General features: G+C 43.6%; 1 protein-coding gene across 10 annotated transcripts in view; it reads right to left on the reverse strand.

The window, feature by feature from the left end:
* ESRRG (estrogen related receptor gamma) overlaps positions 1-23,518 on the reverse strand; it is a 604,250-nt gene that overhangs the window by 275,293 nt on the left and 305,439 nt on the right. The gene's annotated exons all lie outside the window — the stretch shown is intronic.

The following is a 23,518-nucleotide window of genomic DNA, read 5'->3' on the forward strand; positions in this document are numbered from 1 at the left end:
CCTGCCTTCTTGGGCTGTGAAGTATTTTCTCTCTGTCTCTGTCTTTCCCTGTATATATTAATATCTAATTTCCATGTTGGTTATCAAAATGCAGGCAAACAGTTTCTCCTATTGCACAGGGAAGATAGAGGGCATTTCGGAAACTCCAGGGGAATCTGTGCCTCAATCAGGCTCTAACATTGATTTATGTGAATCGATATGCATTTTTGCAAACAATCTTTTAGCTCCTTTTTTTTTCTAAGTTAGCACTTAGCAGCAGAATTAGGTCATTTTCATTAGAATGAGACTCTGATTAACTAGTTCTTTATTTAAAAGAATACAAGCCCTGCTTTCAAGAATGTTATAACATTTTGTCAATAGTTCAGAATGGGGCTAACGATCATCGTTAATGAAAGCTGGATGCACATTTGAAATCTCTCTTCTGCTCCTTTTATCAAACTCTGGGATGCTGGCAGAACCAGTCTGTGATAACCACTTTCTCCCTTCATATAAGCAAATGAAAATAACAGGTAATGTGTAGTTGAATTGTTTAGATGTAGTTTAAACTGTTTAACAGGTATTCCATCTTTTGGCCTAGTAAGAATTTGGCGGAAACAAATCCTCTTTCTATTTTCTCCCCGTTAAGAAATTTCTCTTGGGGGTGAAAGGAAGGCCCAGTGGTTAAGGGAGCTTGATGCTCTTTTAAAAGGCAGGAGTTTGCTTCCCAGTGCCCGCATTTGGCAGCTCACAGCTACCTGTGTCTCCAGCTTTAACTGATCCCATGCTCTCACCTGGTGCTGCAGACATCCATCTGTACACACACACATACACACTGATAAAAAAAATACATATTTTAAAAACCTCTTACTTAGATGCCTCTTCTTCACTATAAATAATCCCATGTGTAATTTCAGGCAGATGAGCAAAAGAGGGCATGGATTCACTTCAGCTCTGCTCCTCTCCCCAAGAGTTGTCACTGCGCATGCTAGAAACTCTGGAGCATGACTGGGCATGAAGGTGGTGCCTCTGGGAATACTTTGCAGTTGATTATGACATAACTTCTGCTACAGGCCGAAGAATGTATGTCTTTGCATTGAGGGCTCACCCGTGTCCATTAGCTCTTGAGTGCCTCCCAATTCCCTTCCTTAAGACTGGTGCACTTAGCATGGGTCTGCAGAGTCACTGCCTGGTGACTCAGGCTGATTCTAACTGCCAAGGCCCCGGAACATGCCTGTGGCAGTGACACTATTTTATAAGATGCGTGATGACGGATTTTGGTGCTAATCTGCATGAACAAACTTTGTTTCTCAACCTCAAGCCTCCTTAGAAATTGTCCAGTGTTCATCACCGACCTTTAATTAAAACGAAAGGCCTGGGTTATCTGAAACCCACAGGAAATCACATTGCCGGATCCCGCCTTCCCATTTCTGTTGTGTGTTTAGAAATGCATTTCCTCCCAACGCTGAGTCAGTCCTGTGCTCACAGGTTCACACGCTCAATCAATGGTTCCTACCTCTACCAATTACACACTCCCAACAGGAGTCGTTGGAGGCTCAATGTGGCGGATGAGTGATCACACTGACTTGTTGAGCCCCCGAACCCCGCCCACCGTGATGCTCCCACAGGGCACTTGACAAAGCTTTGCCCTATGGTATTGTTATTTTTCTGGTGCATATTCTTGTTCAAACATTTTCAATCACTGGGTTATGAAATGTCTTGTATTTTTCTCAACATATTAAGGTTTAAAAGTCAGAAAAAGGACGGTTGAGGTTCCACATATTAGAGTAACTTGTGTTCTCACACAACTCCTGTAAGTGCATCGGCCCAAGTGATTTGGGAGCACTGTGCTTGTTTTACACAGTGAGTGTTTCTTTCTTTTAAAAGCTTCTTGATGCCTTCCTTAACAGAAGTGTCCCTGGATTAATTACTATGTTACTCTTTTAGAAGAGACCATTAAAAGCTGCACAGTGGAGTCAGATGTGTACATAGCCCCTCGGTGGAGCATGGGCTGAGCATGCAGATACGTGGGGCTCAATCCTTAGCACCAAGGCCAAACAATAAAATCTGCATTATTTCATTCTCTGTATGAGTATAAAATTTCTGTCACTCTGTTGTACTCTCCCAAGCCCATCACATTTGTCCCTTTTTCATCGTCTCTTAAATTATTGAAATGTTTCATGACCCTTGAGTTTTTTTTCTTTTCCATAGAGGATTTCTCTGTGAGGCCTCGGCTTAGACTTGATTTGTAGACCAGGGTGGCCTTGAACTCACAGAGATCTGCCTGCCTCGCCTCCCCAAGTGCTGGGATAATTTTTTAAAAATTTCCTAGCATTAACTCTTGCTTGGGATTAAAGAAAGTTCCTTACCAAGGCCTTCATTTTTTCCTGCAGTAACACTACACTTGGGTTATATGTTGTACATTACCATAAAGAAAATCATGGGATAGAGATGAAGTTGGCAACAGAGTTGCCTCACACATATACAAAGCTCTGGGCAGGGTGGCACACACTTACAACCCTAGCAGTATGGAGGCAGAGGCAGGAATTCAGGTCCACCCTTGAGTGCACACAGAGTTAAGGCCATCCTGGGCTACATGAGACCCTGAGAAATCTTAATATCATTTGTTCCATGAGACACAGGAGCAAACATCTACTCATCTTAAATACTTAAGTGTACACAGAATAATATATTCAAATTATGTGATTCAAAAGAGAGGCGAGTTCAGAAGACATTGTAGCTGTTGCCAGTAATGAGGAAAGGAAGACACGTACGGATAGCTTTCTCTCAGCTTCATTTGAGAAACTTGAATAAAATGAGGAATTAGAACCCAGGTAGGCAGGTCAAGTGCTCACTGAACACACACCACTTAAAAAGATGACTCCTTGGCCCAGGTTTCCTCCCTTCCCTTTTTATCATCATCTCAGACCCCAACAAAAAGCTTACCAGTTGGTGAGTCCCTGTGTTATTAGTTCATGGAAATGCTAGTATTATTTAACATTAAAAATAAAAATCACACTCAAGCGAGCACTGAATTATTCATGCGCTCTGATTTTACATAATTTGGCCATCCCTCTCTTTATTGCTATTTCAGTTCCCATCGCTAAACAATTCTATCCTAGGTCCACTTCGGATTCCTGTGAACAAGGAGATAACACTTGCAGAATGTTCTTCTGACACGATGTTCGGAGCTGATGTCCAAACATTTGCAGCGAAAGCCTAAACAACTCGAAAACAGCTGGGGAGACCCACATGCCCAGGATTGAAAAAAAAAAACAAGCATTAAGAAGGCCATTTTTTTTTAAATCAAATTTCTTTAGAATTTAAAAATCTATGGTGTCACAAAAAGCTACCAAAGTTAAAGCATCACAGGAATGGCCTTTGGAGGCTTGTATTGTCGCTCGGTATTTCCATTACAAGTGCAAACCAACCTAAGACATGATTTAAAATACAATCAAGGCCCTTAATGTAGCTTGGGCATTAAAAGTCACTAATGGGCACTCTCAGTCCCTCCGCTCAGTGCATGGTAGGGTAGAGGGGCCAAGAGCAGAGTGACAAATGCCACGGCTGAACTTACTGTGTGGTTGGGATTCTAGATGGCACTGCATTAGGGGCAGAGTTGGCCCTGGCCTGGAACTTGTGCAGGACTGGGCTTCCTGGGGTTTCTGCTTGGAGTGGGGGTGGGGAGTGAGCCTCAGCAGCTATAGCAGAGGAATCAGGAGAGACAGTGGTACAAGGAAAGCAACCCTCAACTGCCTGATTGCCTGCTTAAGCAGAAGGGGTTTCTTAAAATAAATAAATAAATAAATAAATAATAAATAAAATCACTGTTTATTGTTTTTGCTCATTTCTAGCATCTAAGTTTTAAGCTAATCATTAATGTAAGTGGTTAGAAGTAGCATCTAAGCCTTTGTGGTGGCATTCTTCAAATGTTTGGTGTTAGTGTGAGAAAGAGAGAGAGAGAGAAAAAAAAAAACACAGATGGAAAATACTATAATGAACCAACATGTTCTATTTAAAGCCTGTTTGTCAGCTGTGGTTAAGTTGACACTGTGAGCATAGCAACAAACCATAACATTTTGCAGGTTTTCCTGCATGCTGGAAGTAGCCACACGCGTGCTCGCCCAGATCGCAGAGGCGGGAGTTTGGGAACGGCAGGGCAGATGGAGTGGACTGGGGCAAGTGAGACCTGCTGCCCCCACAGAGGTCAGCGGCCACACATGGAGACCCGGTCTCTGTTTCTGCAGGCAAACAATGCTGTTCGGGGTTTGAAAGTGGTTTGGGCCTGCAGTATTTCAGAACAATCTGGAGCCAATCCTTGCCAAAGGAGGCTTCCTCACCTTCTTATGGACACCAGGGGAACAGAGAGAAAGGAAAGGAAGTGGCCAGGGTTCTAACCTTCTCTATGTACACAGCAGATCCTTCACATGCATGAAAATATATGATTTCTCCTTATGCATCTTCATCATGTTCCTCTATGATTTCAGCTTCTGAGATCCAATTTCTCCTGCCAAATGTCCTTTATCTTAGCCCATTTCCCCATACAGAAATCTCAGAGGAGAGCTAGTGGAGGGCTTGATTTTCTTTCATACAGCACCAATGTATAAGTGAAATTCCAAATTATGCACCCAGGAAAGGAAGGATCTCTCAGTACTGCTAGGCCACTCACAGCCCATTTTTCAAACCCCTAACAGCACTGTTTGCCTGCAGAAACAAACACCAGGTCTCCATCTGCAGCAGCTGACCTCTGCGGGGGCAGCAGGGCTCACTTGCCCCAGTCCACTCCATCTGCCCTGCCGTTCCCAAACTCCCACTTCTGATATGCTCACAGTGTCAACTTAACTACAGCTGACAAACAGGCTTTAAATAGGACATGTTGGTTTGTGTTTTGTTTTGAAGACTAGCCCTTCTATGTAGCCCAGGCTAGCCTGAACCTCACTATGTAGCCCAGGATGACCTTGAAGTCACAGTCCTCCCAAGTGCTGAGGTCACAGACATGTGCTCCCGCACTCACCTAACATTTATATTCTTTATTTCACACCATTTGAGAGGTTGCTCATTGCTTGTTTTTATTCCCTGTTCCTTCAGGTCCTCCCCGTAGCTGACAGTGTGATGTCATCACAAAGTCACTCTACTCATTTGCCCACTTCTCTTCTGTTAAATAGTCATGATCATATTTAATTATTTTGACCTAATAGAATATGGACATGGCCAAGTCAATAAAAGGAAGTTATAAACTATTTTAGCTGTACAAAGAAATGAGCAATTCCTTCTAGCTGGAGAAGACTAATGAACAGAATTTTAAATGAATTTAGTAGTGTTTGGATAGGATTCTAGCTTGCAAAGATGATGGAGAAAAAGCATGGTGCCAAATAAAAAAATGTGTATTTCCTATTTTCAGAGAGCAGTGGGAGATACTCTGGCTATTTGGCAGGAAATAACGGGAAAAAAGGCTGGAAAGAGGACTCAGAGCCACACGATAGTGTAAAAAGGGCTGCGCATTATAACAATGGACTGCAATGTATCTTAGTTATAGTTGCACGTTTCTTGTCTAACCTCCTCGAGAGTCCATCAACACAGATGCCTCTCCCTGGATCTGGGACAGCCTCCTTGTATTCTTAATGGGAGGGCTGTGGGAATAACCAGCCCTGAATCTCAAGGCTGGGCCAGAGGTGAATGGAAAAGAAATTATTTTCTATATATAAAGTTTTATTTATTTCTATTTTAAGTTTATGCTTATGTATTTGCACACATGTATGTGTATATGCATGTATGCATACATATGTATATGCATGTATGCACGCATACACACATTTACATATATATATATATATATATATATATATATATATATATGCATTTTGTGTATGCCTACAGAGACGGAAGGTGTTTGATTGACAGGTGGTTGTGAGCCACCATGTGTGCTGGGTATTGAACACAGGTCTTCTGTAAGAGCCATATGTATTCTACCCTCTGAGCCACCTCATCAGCTACTGAAGCAGGAAGTCTTATCTCTAAGCTACTTATGATATTGGGGGCAGCCAGATGCTTCTTTTCACCCCAACATTACCCAGTATTCCTGTGGCTTAAGGGTGACAGTGTTTACAACTTAGGTAGTAAGCAATGCTAACAGAAATCCGCATTTTACAGACCAGCAAAGAGCTGGAAAGACTGCTCTTTGGAAAAGACTCAAAGCATCACCTTGACTGCAAAGATGCTTGCTGATTGTGGCCAGCACCTCAGAGCCAGAGATGACCCTCCCACCCTCAAGAGCACTCCAAGAACTATTTAAAAATACTGATGAATTTCACTTTATATGAAATGCCATCCTTTTTGCAACAAATAAGTTCCATTTATGTCATAGACTCCACTACTGTCATGCCACCAGTTAAACAAACAACTACGTAGGTTTAAGAAGGTCAGTCAACCTAAGTGTTTGGAAAATCTTTAGTTTAGCTCCATTTTACACATGAGAACATTTAGGACTCAATAATTTATTAAACAACTTCATAAAAATGTAAACTCCGCCCCATTTTCTTCTCTTCCCTTGTTTCCTTTCTTGCTCCTGTTTCCTGCCCCACCCGCTGCTCCTCTCCTCCCTTCCTTCCCCTCTTTCCTTCCTTTCTCCCACTGTAGTTTACCCTCCTTTTCCCTGCTCTCCCCTCCTTTCCCATGCTCTCCTCTCCTCTCCCTTCCTTCCCCATGCTTTCCTTTCCTCTCCCCTCTTTTCCTATGCTCTCCTCTCCTCTCTCCTCCTTTCCCATGTTCCTCTCTCCTCCTTTTCCCTGCTGTCTCCTCCTCCCCTTCTTCTCCCCTCTTTCTTTCCCCCTCCCATCTCCCTCTTTCCCAGCTCTTTCCTAAACTGCAATCTATCTCACAGCTATCAACTAGACTTTCTTTTTGTTTTCAGAATGAGGAGCATGAGAGAAAATTACTCACAGACTATAAGGGAATTGTTTAAGGTTTTCTAGTGTGATATATAACCATCACATCTTACTAGTGGCATTTGTATTTAAAATTTCAAATTTAAAGCAGAATATTATAATAAAACTTTGACCTCAAGGGCTTAAATGCATTCTTTTAGCAGTCTTTACCACTCCTGGGGTTACCTGTGCAGAATTTGCTAAATACCGCATTTCATATGATGTCGTATAAGCGGCCAGTTTCCCTCAACCTAGTGTTGTCTTAAGAGGAACTAGAAGTCAGTGATCATACAATTTCCTCTTCTCCCTCCAGATAGTGCTCTTCTTTTAAAAAAGAGATTTTACTATGTATTAATGTGTGTGTGTGTGTGTGTGTGTACATGTGTGCATATGCATGTATGTGCTCAGAGAGGCCAGAAGGGGGCATCAGATCTCCCTGAAGTTGAGGTCCAGGAGGTCCTGAGACACTTCAAGGGGGTGCTAGAAACTTAACTCCAATTCCAGAAGAGCAGCAAGAGCTCCCATCCTCTGAGTACCCTCTCCAGCTCCACAGCTATTACTCTTTGTAGAATTCCAAGGTCTGTATGTGCCAGGATAGAGCAGAGGCAGGCAGGGGAGCTAAGCTGCCTAGGGTGTGACAGCTCCTAACCATGGCTACCAAGACAAGTAATTACAAGAAATAGGAAGTTAAAGTTGGATCTGCTCAGGCACTTTGCATGAAGCACTTAAAAGTAAGGCCTGAGAAAACATTCCCAGATTGAATGTGCAGTATTTTATAGACATTACAGAAGTGTCTCTAGTTCTTCTGATGAGAGGCATGCAGTAGGAGATGCCACTTTACTCAAAATCAGAAGTGATATTACAAATGCACTGAGGAAATCTTTTCATAGGTTACAACAAACCATGTTTTAAATGGAGTGGTGCACAAAGAAAAACTGCGCAGTGACGATTGATTCTGATGCCACAATGTGGGAGCATCCAGGGGACTCTTCAAACCCAGCCTCTCATGCTGATCTCCCACTGCAACTTCCACAAGATTCCATGATGGCTCAATGGAAAAGTACCGACGGCCCCCAAGGCTGAAAGGAACACAGCCAACAACCATAGTTTCATTCTTTGCAAAATCAGAATGGCTGCAGAAGGACTCCAGGATTTCAGCATGGCCAATCCCTACACAGATCTCCAAGTCCCTGCACTCAACCAGATTTAGCATTTGTGCCCAGCACCCACCTCTACTTTTCCTCCTCATTAAAAAAAAATGATTTACTCATTCTTTGAGAATTTCCTACAACATGTTTTGGTCATATTCAACCTCTCCCCAAAGCTTCTCCCAGATCCACAGCCCTTCCCTACTCACACAACTCTATGTCCCTTTTTTATTTAACCCATCATGTCTAATTTGTAATGGATAACTATTCTTGGGTGTGTGGCCTTCTGATGGAGCACAGTCAACTTCCCAAGAGCTACATTTTTAAAGGAAACTGACCCTCTATTTCCCACAACTAGCAATTGCCACGGCATCTGTGACCAGGGGTGGGACTGCATGCCTACATCCCGTCTTCATATTGGGCTTGGGTCTAGCTCGAGCCTGCACAGACCTCATTAGTGTTACAACTGTTATGAGCCCATATGTGCATCTGCCCTCCATCTTCTGACCAGAAGACGCTCTGTCCCTGTAGTTATTCCCTGGTCCTGTACTCTCTCTGTCCCTGTGTCTGCAAGTAATTCCTTGACTAACATTTGGGTCTTCCTTCTCATGATTCTTCATTGCCTATCTTAGATACTGAGCACTCCAGTTTCTGGATGGTAGACTGCCATAGCTTTGAAAGTCTTCCCCAATGAGATCCTTCTCTCATTACACATATCTTTGCAGTGTTCCCTCCATATTATACGAGGGTTGGCAACTATAACCAAAAGCATTCAGCAGAGGTATTGATGCATCACTTATGGGATTAGATCATAAAAGATGTTGCTGTTTCTGCCTCCCGCCCCCCGCATCATTTGTTCTTGTTCAGGGGGAGGCCAGATGCCATGTTACAAGCAGCCATATGGACAGGTCTATGTGGGAATGAACTGCGGCCTCCAACTGATGCCATGGGAAGGCTCTTGGAAGCTGGTCCCCTTGCCCTGTGGAAGCTTTGCGTGTCTGCTGTCAGTAACCTCTAAGAACCATTCAACTAAGCCTGATCACACCACCACCTGTGTGCTGACTCTCAGCCATTGCAATGATTTGGGGCATTTCTCATTATAAGCCACTGACTTTTCAGGTAAGTTACTATGTGGTTTAATACTGATGACAAGGTACTCTACAGGTTTCTGTTTTCATTCTCCCATGTCTTAGTCCCTCCAGGTTGGCAGAATGGCTGAGGCCAATAACAGATCCAGTGGCCATTTTCTGAAGGAATGATCCTCTCCTTCTTGTTTGCAATCATTAAAGTAAATTCAATTACAATTATACTCCCAGGCTTCTGACTTAACTAAGGCCTTAAAAAAATAATGTGGTTTAACTCAGAATGTAGAAGAGGAAAAAAAATCTAAAATGAGATCACCTTTCAGAAACTCCAATTTTTTTAATGCTCTTACCATTAAGAGTTCAATATAAATTTACAATGAGGTTCGGTGAACAATTTAGGGAAGCTTGGCCTCCTGCCTTATAAGCATTCATGATTGCAAACTGAAACTTGGCCCAGCACCTAAGACATGACAGCATGATGGGAAAGGCTGACGTAAGTGTGGAAGAAATAAACTCCCGTAGGTCTTGGGTTTAGGGGACAGTAGAATTTGAAACAATGTGACTCAGAGAATACACACCTAAAGTTAATTACACTTGGCAACTTACCATTACCACTTAAACCAGGTTAACCATACTTATTTCTCAAGTAGCTACCAGTTTTTATCGTAAAAGAATTTGAACTCTTTTCTTCCATCTTACTTTCCTTTCCTTTTTCCTATGAACATTTATTTTATTTCTAATTATGTGTCTGTGTGTAGGCATGTTCACATGGGTATGGGTGTCCATGGAGGCCAGAAGAAGCCATCAGATCCTTTGGTTGCAAGTTGTCTGCTATTGGCACTGGGAACTAATTGCTGGTCTTCTGAAGGAGCAGTGCATACTCTCAACTGCTGAGCCACATCTATAGTTGGCTTTCTCGCATTCTGGAAGAGTATATCACATCACTGCTACCTACAGTCAACATCACACCACTGGTGATGCCTACAGCCAACAGCACAGCACTGATGATACATACAGTCAACAGCACAGTACTGATGGTGCCTACAGTCAACAGCACAGTACTGATGGTGCCTACAGTCAACAGCACATCACTGATGATGCCTACAGTCAACAGCACATCACTGATGATGCCTACAGTCAAAAGCACAGCACTGATGGTGCCTACAGTCAATAGCACAGCACTGATTTCTACAGTCATTCAGCTGTGCCTCTGCAGAGTTTGTTTCTGTCTAATGGCTTCTTAGAGCCTACCCAGCTACCTTTCCTCAATCCTCCTTCTCTCTACAATTCCTGCTGACATGGCTTTACTCTCAGTGTCTATGACATCACCTTTTATATGGTCCACATATGAGATATCAGGTGGAACTTGTCTTTGCAATGCCTGGTGCATTTCATTTAATGTAACAGGCTCCAGAGAATTGGGGACCAAATGTTTCCTGAGCCTCTGTAGGTGGGAATTATATTCTGTATTCATGGTATAATGCTGTAGTGTGTCTTCCCCTCCAGGTCCACCAACCTCAATAACCTAATGTTCCCTAAAGGGAAGCATGGTACTTAGATGATCAAAATAATCTCACTACTATGAACAGGGAGTCCTCATAGGGATGTGTTTCTTGATGCTGGCATTTACCATTGTTGCTATATTTCTACTTTTCTACTGACTAAGCTTATCTTTGAGACAGTGACTTCTCTGAGGACAAAGTTAGTGACATTACACTCCAGAGTGTTCATGAAAAAATGGTCACATAGTGGAAAGCAGAGAAGCAGAGAGAGGCTCTGCTGAGCACCACGCTCCACAAAAGGAAAATGCAAGTTCATGAGTGAAGGGGACAACCATTCCCAGAAGACAGCATCCCCGCAGTCTATGAGCTCTGTGTTAAGGGACCAGGAACCTGGGCCATCTCCAGCTTTCCCTACTCTGAGAAAGAAAGTTTGTTTTCCCTCCCTAGCCTTTACCCATAGAAACCTGAGTACAGCTCAAGAAGTTTTCTCAAGCCAGCAAGACAGAGTCTTAGTCTCTCTCTTCCCCCCCCTCTCCATTTACCAATGTACTACAATGTTGTGCTTGTTGATTTTTGTCAGTTCAACACAAACTAGAGTTGTTTTGAAAGACAGACCCTCAGTTGGGGAATTGCCCACATAAGGTAGGCCTGTGGACATGTCTATGGGAAATTTTCTTGATTGATAATTGCTATGGGAGCGCCCAGCCCACTGTAAGTGGTGCCTCTCCTGGCCAGCTGATCCTGCATTGTATGAGAAAGCAGGTTGAGCAGCCGTGGGGAGCAACCCAGGCACCGTGCCTCTGTGGCCTCTATGGCCTTTTCTGTAGTTCCTGCCTGGTTTTCTCAGTGACTGGCTATTACCTGGAAGTGTACGAGGAAATACATCCTTCCTCCTAGAGTTGTATTTGGTCAGTTTTTTTTTAATCATAGTAACAAAAAGCAAACTAGGACAAAGGTTAGAAGAGAAAAGAACCAAATACAAAGGCGTAAGAAAACTCTGGGTTCAGTTAGCTTCCATTACGGAGACCAGCCTGACTCCTGCACTATTTGGCAAAGACAGCTTGCCTCTCAAAGACTTGAGTATTACCCTAAAGGCATAAGGCAAATACTTAATGTGCTAATCCTTGAATGAACCCTCTCCTACCCCCTCCCCTGCCCAAGCTTGAGGTCTGACTCTAGAACCAGCCCTCCCACAATAAGTTCTAACACTTAAAGCCAGCCTCTCAGTTGATTCCCTTAACGGCTTTAGTTTCCCAGTCACCTGAGCACAGAACTTCAGAATGACTTAAAACGAGTTTTATGGAGACTGCTGAATCTAAGTCTGACCCCGTAGCCTAGGAGAGCTGCATTGTGCTATGGAGCCCATATAGATCTTGATCTAACTGTGGTTCTCCTGCCTCAGCTTCGCGAATGCTCGGGGGACAGGACTTGCCACCATCCACAGTTGGCTAATACAAATGTTATTTCTGAATCACTGTAGACTGACAGAGAACTGAAAATACAATAGAGCATTCCAATTGGCCCATGCTGCATCTCTCCCATAGTGAATATATGGTATACTTGTCCCGACTCATAAGATGCTTGTGACACATTGTCCAAACTGGATGTTGTCCTCTGGACTCCACACACACACACACACATTGACACATGCACATCCATCCACTTGAACACACATACAGACACACACACATAAAGACACAAACACAGATACACACAGACACACAGACACACACACACACACACACACACACACACACAGAGAGAGAGAGAGAGAGAGAGAGAGAGACAGACAGACAGACAGACAGACAGACAGACAGACAGACAGACAGACAGAGGAATGTATCTGGCACAGAAAAGATAGTCACAGCCTTTGAGACCTTGCTCCTTACCCATGGCCTGAGGCCAATTCATACCCAATACTGACCATAAGAATATAGAGGTTATGAATGACTTCCCAGTTCAGTCCTGGCAAAGATGAAAGCAAAGGGAAGGAGGAATATATAATGTTAAAAAAAAGAGCCAAGGACAGTGGGAATTTCCTGTCAGTAAAACCGTTTCCAGTCAAAACCAAGAGAACAAAACTTTGCTACAATGAATACCTGGCCCAACATATGCAGCATACACATAGACTAGCACTAAAATGGAAGCTGCCCAGGTGCTTCCTTGAGCAGGAAGAATGTATCTATAACCACTACAAAGATAAATTGTGGTAATTTGTTTGTACAACATATACAACTCTAGAGCTATGCCCAGGTCTCCTGGTGCCCACTGGAGATTGGTGTCAGGATTTCTGAAAGATCAAAGTTTGAGGATCCCCAAGTCCCTCATAAAATGCCATTATATCTGTAGATGGCTTATGCACACCCTCTCTTATGTTTCCAACAATCTCTAGATTATAGGGGATACACAAATAGGATGCTTTGCATGGCCATCATCCTGTGCTGTTGAGGAACTGAGCCATGGTAAAGTATCTGTACGGTTTCCGGACAGACATACTCTTTCCTGTAAGTTTGGAAACTATGATTAATTAAACCAGTGGCTGTAAATCCTGAATGGAGAGTGCTTGCTGTAACATTCTGGAGAAGAAGTTATCCTTTTCAAAGACTCCCAGCATTTATAAGTGGGAATACAGTAAATTAGGGGGAGAAAGGAGGAGGTGCCAGCACTTTCAGATGAAGAGGCCTTAAAAGAAGGAAAAGAAAGAGAAGTGGCAAAAAGAAAAGTAAATGAGCTAACAGTACACAATCGGGACATAATCTGAGTAAAGTATAAGAACAAAAATAAAAATTTTAAAAAAGTAATTTAAAAACACCAACAACAGATAACTCCACCAAAAAGTTACCACCTTCAAACACAGCTGTTAGCCCAGTCAGGAAACCATTAACATCTGGCCTTATGCTCTGAGCACATCACCAATGGTTGAAGTCAAAATTTAACCCAGGCCAACACTTAGCCCGGGGCACATGCTGCTCTCCCAGCTGCCCTTTCCTGGTGGATGGCTACACATTCAAGTGTTTACCAGGCCACCAGAAGGCAGGCTGGAGAGATCAGGAAGAAGACACAGATAACTCTGAAAAGTGAGCAGAAGATTTCAACCAACACCTGAGACATTTCCGAAGCACTGTTCCAGATACACTGGTGACAAGAGGTGCTTGTTAAAAGCTATGAAAGCATCCCTCCCATAAGGTGTCATTAGACACGGGGTCGCATTTTAATAAGAAGGAAACATCATTTGCTTGAATCAAAATACCAAAGCAGGGGTCTTTAATTATGTTTGGGCCTGAGGCTCCTTTGAGGGTCTGGTGGAAGCTGGGAGTCTCCCTAGCGGTTAAGTAAGTGCCTGTACTCAGTCAGACTTGGTACCACATTCCAGTTCCCTCACTCTTGTCCCTGCCCCTCACCAGGCACATTCCTATGTGGGTTCTCTGTTTCCTCAGGGGCCCCAGTGTTAAAAGCTTATAAATCCATAAATCTTGTTAAGCCTCGTGTTTTTTTTTTTTTTTAAAACATGCTTTAAAACCTTGAAAGAAGAATTTAACAGTCTTAATGTATAACAAATCGGACAGCAAAGGGAGTTTCATTTCACTTATTCTGTGACACGATTTAATTTTGCATCAAGTCTCAGGTTTTTCATTTCCTGATTCTTATTTTATGGGACAAGAAGACAGCATTAAATCTACCACCTTGTTGGATTGTGTCGAGGAGACTGGAGATGAAACTCAGGCCTTGGCACATGCCAGCGAGCGCTCTCCCACTGAGATACACACCCCAACCTAAGACTACGAACAATTCTAAAGTAGACGGGATGGCGTTACTAACAATAGGCATATCTGATTGGCACCTTCTCAGTTTCCCCCACTCCCTTCCCTGGGTACCACCATCTGTTGCTCGGCTTCCATGCATGGAATGGTTTCACATTCTTCAGAAAGCTGGAGCCGAGTAGACGGAACTCTGTTTCTGTGACCAGCATAGTCCACATAGCACACTGCCACACAGGTTTACCTTCATGTAAGCGTATCATTTCTGCCATTAAAGGCTGCCTGATACTCCATGGTGTGCACACCACATTTCCTTTTTCCACTTGTCCTCTGAGAGAGGCTCTTTTCACGTCTTGAGGGTTATGAAGAGTGCTGCAATGAGCACAGGAGTGCTAACACCAGCCGAGGAGCTTTATTTGAAAACCTTTGCATAAATACTCAGCAGTGTGATTGACCGGTTATATGACAATTCTACTCATGGTTTCTTTTTTATTTGTAGCTTTTTGATGTGCATTAGTGTTTTGTCTGCATGTATATCTGTGTACCATGTGGATGCCTGGTACACACAGAAGCCAGGAGAGGGTGTCAAGTCCCCCGGGCTAGAGTTTTAGATGGTTGTGAGCAACCATGTGGGTGCTGGGAATTGGATCTAGGTCCTCTGGGAGAGCAGCCAAGTGTTCTTTACCACTGAGCTATCTCTCTGTCCCCCTTTGTAATTTCTTTTGAGGAACCTCCATTTTGTTTCCTAATATAGCTAACTTACATCTCTCCACAGCATCGTCACGATTCAGCTTTACTCCTGTATCTATCCACATTTTTAAAATAGCATCCCAGCAGATGTTCAGCCTTTCTGTGCATTTTCCTGGTAGCTAGTGATACTCAGCACCGTGCCTGCTGACTGTCAATTTGGCAGAGGCTAGAATCACCTGGGAGACAAGCCTCTGCACTTAACCTGTGGCGGATGATCCAGATTAAGTTAACTGGCACAGGAAGACCCACTCTAGAGTGGACAGCACCATTCCATGGACTGGAGTTCTGGACCAATTAAAAAGGAGAAAGAGCCAGCCAAGCACCATCAATTTTTTTCTCTCTGCTTCCTGACTGCAGATGCAATGTGACCAGACCAGACACTTGAGGTTCTTGCTGGCATGACATCTCCGATGGACTGTACCCTTGACATGTCAGTCAGCCCAAATAAATTGTTTCTTCATGTGTTTGTTCTTGTTGGTGTTCCTTATCTCAGCAACAGGAACTGTAGCTAAGACTTCACATATCTCTGATGGCCATTCTTCTTTTTAAAATATGTTTGTATATGTGTATTTGCATGAGTGTGGGTATACATGCATACACAGGTACATGTGTATGTGTGTGCATGGGCATGTGAAGGCCAGAAGTTAATGTCAGGCGCCCTTCTTGGCCCTTCTCCCCTTTATATATATTGAGGCGGGACTTTTCTCTTGAGCCCAGAGTTGATTGGTCTAGGTAGTCTAGCTCACCAGATAGTTTCAGGAACCTTCTGCTTTAACAGCTCCAAGTTCCGCCTCCCAGTGGCTGGGATTTCAGGCTGGCTAACACATGAGTCTGAGCCTGAGTCCACAAGCTTGCATGACAAGTGATTTCCCCAGGGAGTCCACTCTCTAACCATAGGATGGCCACATTCATGCTGTGAATGGGGGTCTATGGGGAACCTTTGCTTAACTTTCTAAAAACTAGATTATTGCTTGTTTTTCATTGCTGGCTATGGCAGTCAGGACCTCGTACATGGTAGTCAGACTCCACTACTCAAACACACTCTGCATAAAGAGATCAGAAAAGTTTTATAAAATGAAGAGGCCAAAATGAGTGAGAGGCTCTCTTCATAGCTCTGGCCATTGGTTTGTTCATCTCCTCCCGTTAGTGTCCTCTGAATAGTGACTATATGTCAAAATTGTGGGATGCCAAGGGCTTGAAACATACCAAGGCCTCTCTTCAAAGAGTTTACTATTCAACACATGGAGAAACATCTGAATGGGTGCACAGCAAGATGGCGGGAAAAGTCCTCTGACGTGTTTTCTCTTGGGAAAGTATGGAGTTGGAACTGTAGGGAGGTACAATGAGGCCTGCTCAGGGTGGAAAGAAAAACCAACATTCATCTTCCCAAGGAGTGATGCTTTGTGAGAAAGGAAGATTAGGAATTGTGGTGTCGCAGGGCACAACGTGCCTTACTAGAGCGGATGTGGCATACACAGAGGCAAAGGGAAATAACTCAGCAGTTACTCTGCTGGATGCTCCCATGTTAGCTTAAGATGCACAAAGCAAATTTAGTTAGGAAACAAAAAAGATAGAAATAGATGAACAAAAATGGCTATATTTAAGATCAGTTACAAAATTTGTGGGCTGAATGCAAGGTAGGGGGCAGGCCCCACATCCAGCAGTAGAAAGCCAACACAAAACAAACTCAATGGCAGCTTTGGAGGTTCTTTGTTAGGCATTTTTTTCACCTTACAATTTCTTTGTGCATATATTGTGGCTTCTGGCTTTTGTTTTTATGGAATTCCTGTGTGTGCAAATATGCGTGTCTCTGCATCTATATGCGTCTCTTGTGCTTTTTCTTCTGTGTGTTTGTTTACTTTTCTTTTCTTTTATCTTATTTTATCTTATTATTCTTTAGATGCCCATGTGTTTTCTAACAAGAGACGGAAGGGTGTGGATTTAAGGTGGGGAGGATCTTGGAGAAAAAGAAGGAAGGGAAAACCATAATCAGAGTACATTATATAAAAAAAAGATCTATTTTCAATAAAAGAAAATATAAAAAAAATAATGTAGTAAGTCAACATCCACTGCCCATCTCTCTCTCTCTCTCTCTCTCTCTCTCTCTCTCTCTCTCTCTCTCTCTCTGTCCTTCATTACCATGATGGCTACTCCACATTTTCACCAAAGAAAATTCTGACCAAAATGGACTCCATATTTGCTAAGCACACACAGACCTTTATATTCATTTAATTTTCTCAGCAACCATGTGACCTAAGTATTTTTTCAAAGCACTTATCAATAAAAACCCAAAAGTTTAGAGAGGCAAAACATTGCTGAGGGAAGGCTACACCATTTGTGTATGGAGGTGGGTACTATCAGTCTTGACACCCTTCCCTGTGTATCCAATACCAAACTCTGTTACAGGGTATGCTTAGTAGTGACCTGTACATGGGCGAGTCTGTTTCTTTGGGCTTGTCTTTGTCTGGGCCATGAAGGTGTAGATTATCTGAGATCAGTTTGAGGACTTGTGCTTAAAACGTAATGAGTGAAAATCTGGAATCAGATGTCAGAGTTCAATCCTACAACCCTAGTAGTTAGTCACCTACAGCAAGGAGTCTGCCATTAGCTCCAGACCTGGACTGCTTAGTGAGATCTGGGCCAGTGTGGCTTTTCATGTCAGAAGCTGATGGAATAAACCAAACAAACAGTGACAGCACAGGAGTGTGAAGGGTCATGGGTCAGTATCAAAGTCAGCTCCCTCGCACTTCTTTGCTGATGGCCTTGGCTGGGGGGGGGGGGGACACGGGGGGGGGCGAAGCCCACAGCAAGCACAGGAATAAGGGTACAGTCTTTGATTCTTATAAGACATTAGGCAGGAGAACTGACTCCATTTTGTTTAATGCTATTTGTTCTTTAGCACCTGAGGTCTCCTACAAACTTTCAGTGCGGAGTTTTTGAAACAAAGGCTCACATGAGTGTTTGGGTTCCGGCGAATCCTTAAGAAAACCTCACATCCACTCCATCGTCAAATGAATCTGGGTAAGCAAGCTGTGGCCCTCAGTGAAATTCACTTTCCCCATTTAGAAGGAAAAACAGTCATGGCCACAAACACACACACACACACACACACACACACACACACACTTCCTGTTCAAAATAGGAAATGAACCTGAATATTTACTAAAAGTACTAAAAACTTTCTTGATTCTTTTGACCATCTGCACACCATCCCTCTGATGTTTTGCTGGAGAAAGTGCTGACAGAGCAGTCTGGGCTTCAGCGCCCTCCATCCTTTAGTGTCAGCTGCACTCATACAGGGCTGTATCTGGGATCACGTGATCAATAGCCCTGCCAGCCACACCCATTTCTACACCTCTCCTATGCTATGTCCTCCTTTATTTTATTTGTCCCTGCTTTTTCTCTGATCCTTGTTGTTCTCCTCAGCAGATAGTACCTCCTGTCAGAATTTGCTTTTTAGGCCCAAGCCTGGTAACTCTATTCCACAGTGTCTTGTTTGGGGATCTGTTGTTAAGGGGAAGCAGGACAAAGATTCCACACAGGTTAAGGATCTGCCAAAACTTCTTTCCTTCCACCTAACTTCCTATTCTATAGCCATACTTTTAAGAAAATAAAAACAAGAAGGAAACACCATTCACCCACCTCCACAACACACACACATGCACACACACACACACACACACACACACACACACACACACACAGTATACTACCTGACACCATGCAAAAGGTCCCTTCCCGCTGTTCTACTTAATCATGGACTTGAATTTGAATACTGAGAATTATTTTGACAATTTATTAATTTACCTAGTTCCTTTACTCTGTGTAGCTAGCCACGTCTCATCAATAGCTCACTCAAGTGCAGCACGGATGGAGCCTAAGGACCCTAGGCTGGGAGCCAAGCTTACCAGACTGATGCTCACTTAAGTGAGAATGGTTTCCTCTGCATAGAGTGGGGGCTTGACTGTACAAGAGGTAACGTCTACAGAAAGATGCAGGCTGGAATCCTAACAACGCAGCTCCCCACTTGTGCTGAGGCAAAGGGAGCCCACCCTGTGGCTGCATGTTAAGAGTCTTCAGTCTTAGCACATTCCACCCGTTATCACTTGCCTTCTGAATAAACCCTGGGATGTTCTAGGAAAGATCAGCATATCAGCACACTTAAATCACAAACCTTTGTGCCTTTTAAAGGGGCCGCAGGAGATTTATTTCCTTGTAGGAGCAATCATTTCATTGTTAGTTGCTACACCATATGCACATGCCCCTCAAAATGACCAAATTCAGTCTGCTACATGCATTTGTACTTGCAAAGTGTCCTTGCTTTTGAGGGGGGTAAAGGAGAGACGGAGATACCCACTGTCCTTTGGGGCTGATGTCCGCACACCACCCCATCCCCCATTGCTGCCATCATGTGCAGAATTCAATCATTTTCTACCTGCCTCGCATTCATTTCCTGAACCTGGTTCCCAATTTCCCTCTCCACCTCTAATGACAGCCCAACAAGCATTGGCACACAGCAAAACACTGTACTCACAATTCTGGGGTGTGTGGTGCCGCTGTGTGTCTAATGGGAAAACCGTTTAGTTTACTGTTGCTTTCCTTCCTGTTCAAGACAACAGTGGCCTCTCCGTGCAGCTGGGAAAACTGGAGAGGAGAAAGTCCCTTCCCATACCATACACTGATGTGTGAATTCCATTCCCCAGGAACCAGTGTGCTCCCAGATAACACAGCCGGTTACTTGACACTTGTCTCTGACATCAAAGTCAAACCAAGAGCCACCAAGAGGACTGACCATCTAAACTCACTGGTGACAGGTAATTGTGGGGCCAGACAAGTAGAGCCCTGTCCCCGTTTACAGGTAAAACACTGCAGACATGGGCTGGAACATTACCCACCAGACCCTGCTTCACCTAGTCCGGCAGTTTAGCAAAGAAGGTCCTGTGCCCTGCGGATAACTAGACCACATAAGAGTCTCACAGGCGAAGCGCCTGCTCTTCTTCTTTTTTTAAGTGCTGGATGCTTCTTCCTTGGACAAGATCTCTGTTCCATTGCATCAGACACCCAGTAACAGGATAGCATCAGCCGCTGTGAGCATCAGAAGCCCAGGCGGGTCACAAGTGAAATGCTCTTGGCTGCCAATTGAGATTGACATGTGCCGTTGTCAGGGACATCACACTATCCAATTTGGCCAAATTGGCAGGCTCGAGAATAATCCAAGGTACAGTCTGTCAGACGGAGAGCTAAGAAGTGAGCTCTTTGTAAGGAGAGGCAGCTTAAAACACGCTGCCTTAGTAATTGAAAATTTTAAAAAGGGAATGTATTTTTAGGCATTTGGTTTTGTTTTGACTCTGTTTCGGGGTAGACTGGCTTTAAATAGTTTTTTTTAATTAGCATAAAAGGAAATAGATTTCAATAAAGCATTTTCTTTTTGTTTCTTAAATTTTTTAAATTTATTTGTTCACTTTACATCCTGATCATAGCGCCTCCCTCCTCTCCCATCAGCTCCACCCTCCCTCCCTCTTCCTCAGAAAAGGAGAGCCCCCCCCCACACCCCAGCACATCATGTCCCCTGTGGCCTGGAGAGGCAGGCACACCAGGGGGAAGTGATGGGAAAGCAGGCAGAAACAGCCCCAGCTCCTCTTACCAGGGGACTCAGATGAAAACTGAGCTGTCCATCAGCTACATCTATGTACATCCATCCATTTCCCTGCAAATTTCATGATTTCCTCATTTTTAATAGCTGAGTAGTATTCCATTGTGTGAATGTAACACAGTTTCTTTATCCATTCTTCAGCTGAGGGCCATCTAGGTTGTTTCCAGATTCTGGGTATTACAAAGAAAGATGCTATGAACATAGTAAGCAAATTTCCTTGTATAGTGGAGCATCTTTTGGGATATGCCCAGGACTGATATAGCTGGGTCTTGTGGTAGAGCTAGTCTCAGTTCTCTGAGAAAGTGCCAGGTTGATTTCCAAAGTGGTTGTACAAGTTTGCACTCCCACCAACAGTGGAGGAACATTCCCCTTTCTCCACATCCTTGTCGGCATGTGCTTTCACTTGAGTTCTTGATCATAGGCATTCCGACAGGTGTAAGACAGACTCTCCAAGTCACTTTGATTTGTATTTCCCTAATGACTAAGAATGTTGAGCATTTCTTTAAGTGCTTCTTGGCCATTCAAGAATTTGGTTTGTTGGTGCTAACTTTCTTGAGCTCTTTATATATTTTAGATATTAGCCTAGGTCCCCCCTCAAGGACTCCTAGTGGAGGGAGGGGGACACCAACCTACCCACAAAAACTTAGACCCAAAGTTTACCCTGCCTTATGGCTGGTATGGGACACCTACAGCCGGAACCTGAGTGTGCACATGACTGGAAGGAAAAGTGCCTGGAAGGTTCCAGAACCTCTTAAAAGACCCTAACCTGAAATGGCCAGGCAATAACTTCTCTTTGGACATCCTTCTGCCCCTCTGCGGTCTTGGGAACCTAGATGCTCTAGTTGACAGCCTGTGCATTCGGCAGCACACACCACACTCCTGTAGATCGCAGCCTCCTGCAAGGCTGCCTCCTAACAGCTCTGTTCTCTGCCTCTAGGATGTGCAGGCAAGTGGAACCATCACACACACACACTGCATGGGAAAGGCCGCAGCCTTTGTCTTCTCCAAGTTCTGTCTATTTCAGAGGCTAACATGCAGCAATTAGTCTAATTAATGTGAAACAATGAGCTGTGTTACCACTTATCAAATTGATTGTTCCCCTATCAAAACAAAACAGGCTGGCTTTTTGATGTAATTTCAAGAGATGATTTGAAATGTCATGTTACTGCAAGCCAATTACGGTATGACTGGAGTCACGGTCAACAGAATACATAATTAGCATGAGTTTGGGAAGGCTTCCTACCACTAGTATGTTAATTGACTCTCTTTTGTCATAAAACAAAAGGTTGCAGGGGAGGTTTTGAAATAGGTGGTTTTTATTTACTTTTCTTTGTGCTTATCAGTGCAAGGCGCGACAGTGCAGAAGAGGACACAGTTTTAATTCCTCCACCTCAAATTAACACTCAGCCACAAGGTCACTGGTAGTGCCCAGGCTGTGGGGCCACTCACCTCATGCCAGTCCTGCCCCATGTGTGGTGTCGTTCAGAGAGTGAAATACAGTACTGGGCAAAACCGGAATGTAAGCAGCACCAAGACCCTTGAGATAAATCCTCCATCCTCTTTTCTGGGAAACTTGCAAGGATTGGGCATCACTCCTTTGGTCTGGAAATTACATCCAGGTATTGCCTTTCTGTTGTAGTCTTGAATATTGAGGAGAAAATTCCATCATCAGATGCTGTCATGGCCTTTACCTCCCTGAGGTACTGGGGTAACGCATGCCGGCTACCTGTGGCTTGGGAGAAAGCCTATGATCTGTGAGGCCAGGGCTCTGTGGGGACTCTTAGTGGGCTCTATACTTTTGAAGAAGGAGCCAGATCTGCGTTTCTTAAATTGTAATGCCTTCTGGGAGAGCCCTCATCAGTAACAGATCTTTAAGAATTGAGCTCACAGCAGCCTCGAGCCATTGATTCCTGTGCATAGTACTGACTTGCCTGGAGAACTTCTAGCACTCTCTCTGGAGGCTGCTGGCATTCTCTTCATACTTTTCAGTGTCTGATATAAAGGCGGGGGGGCGGGGACAGGCTCTATCAGGCATCTCACACTTTCTAGGAAAAAAGGCATGGATCTATTGCTTAGGAATTCCGTTCTTCCATTGTTCTGGGAGAAGTTTATGCTTTGGTCTTAGAGTCATATTGGAATAGTCCCCAGCAGTCAGAAGCATCAAGTGCTTGCTGCACAGACCTAACAACGTGAGTTCAATCCCTGGAACCCGCACAAAGGTAGAAAAAGAAAATTGACTCCACTAAAGGTTGGCCTATAACCTCCACTCATACTATAATAGCATATATTTTAAAGAGGCAGAAAAGTGTAACAATGTGCTATCAGAAGATTATCAAGTTTATCTATAAATTGGACTTTCTGACCAGATCTGTTTCTATTTATCAATATAGTTTTTTTTGTTTCGTATGTGTATTAATGAAAACATTAATGAGTGAGATGAAATGCTTTTATTAGTCTGCTTATTTGCTTTGTTTTTCAAAAGATAGGTGTCTGGCATTGGACATGCAGGGTAAGGAGGCTCGAAGCAGCTCTCTGCTGCATTAGGTAGGAAATGGCAGCTCTTGGCATATGCTTCACCTTTCCAGCAACATCTTTTTTTTTCAACCAACTAAAAGACATGATGAACCCTGATTGTAGCCTCCATAGGAGGGAGATGGAGAAGAAAACCACACTGAGTGTAATACCCAAGAAGCCTACATGGAGGCAGTGAGATGGCTCAGCAG

Source organism: Acomys minous, assembly GCF_964271855.1.
Source record: "Acomys minous genome assembly, chromosome: 1".
Lineage (NCBI taxonomy): Eukaryota > Metazoa > Chordata > Mammalia > Rodentia > Muridae > Acomys > Acomys minous.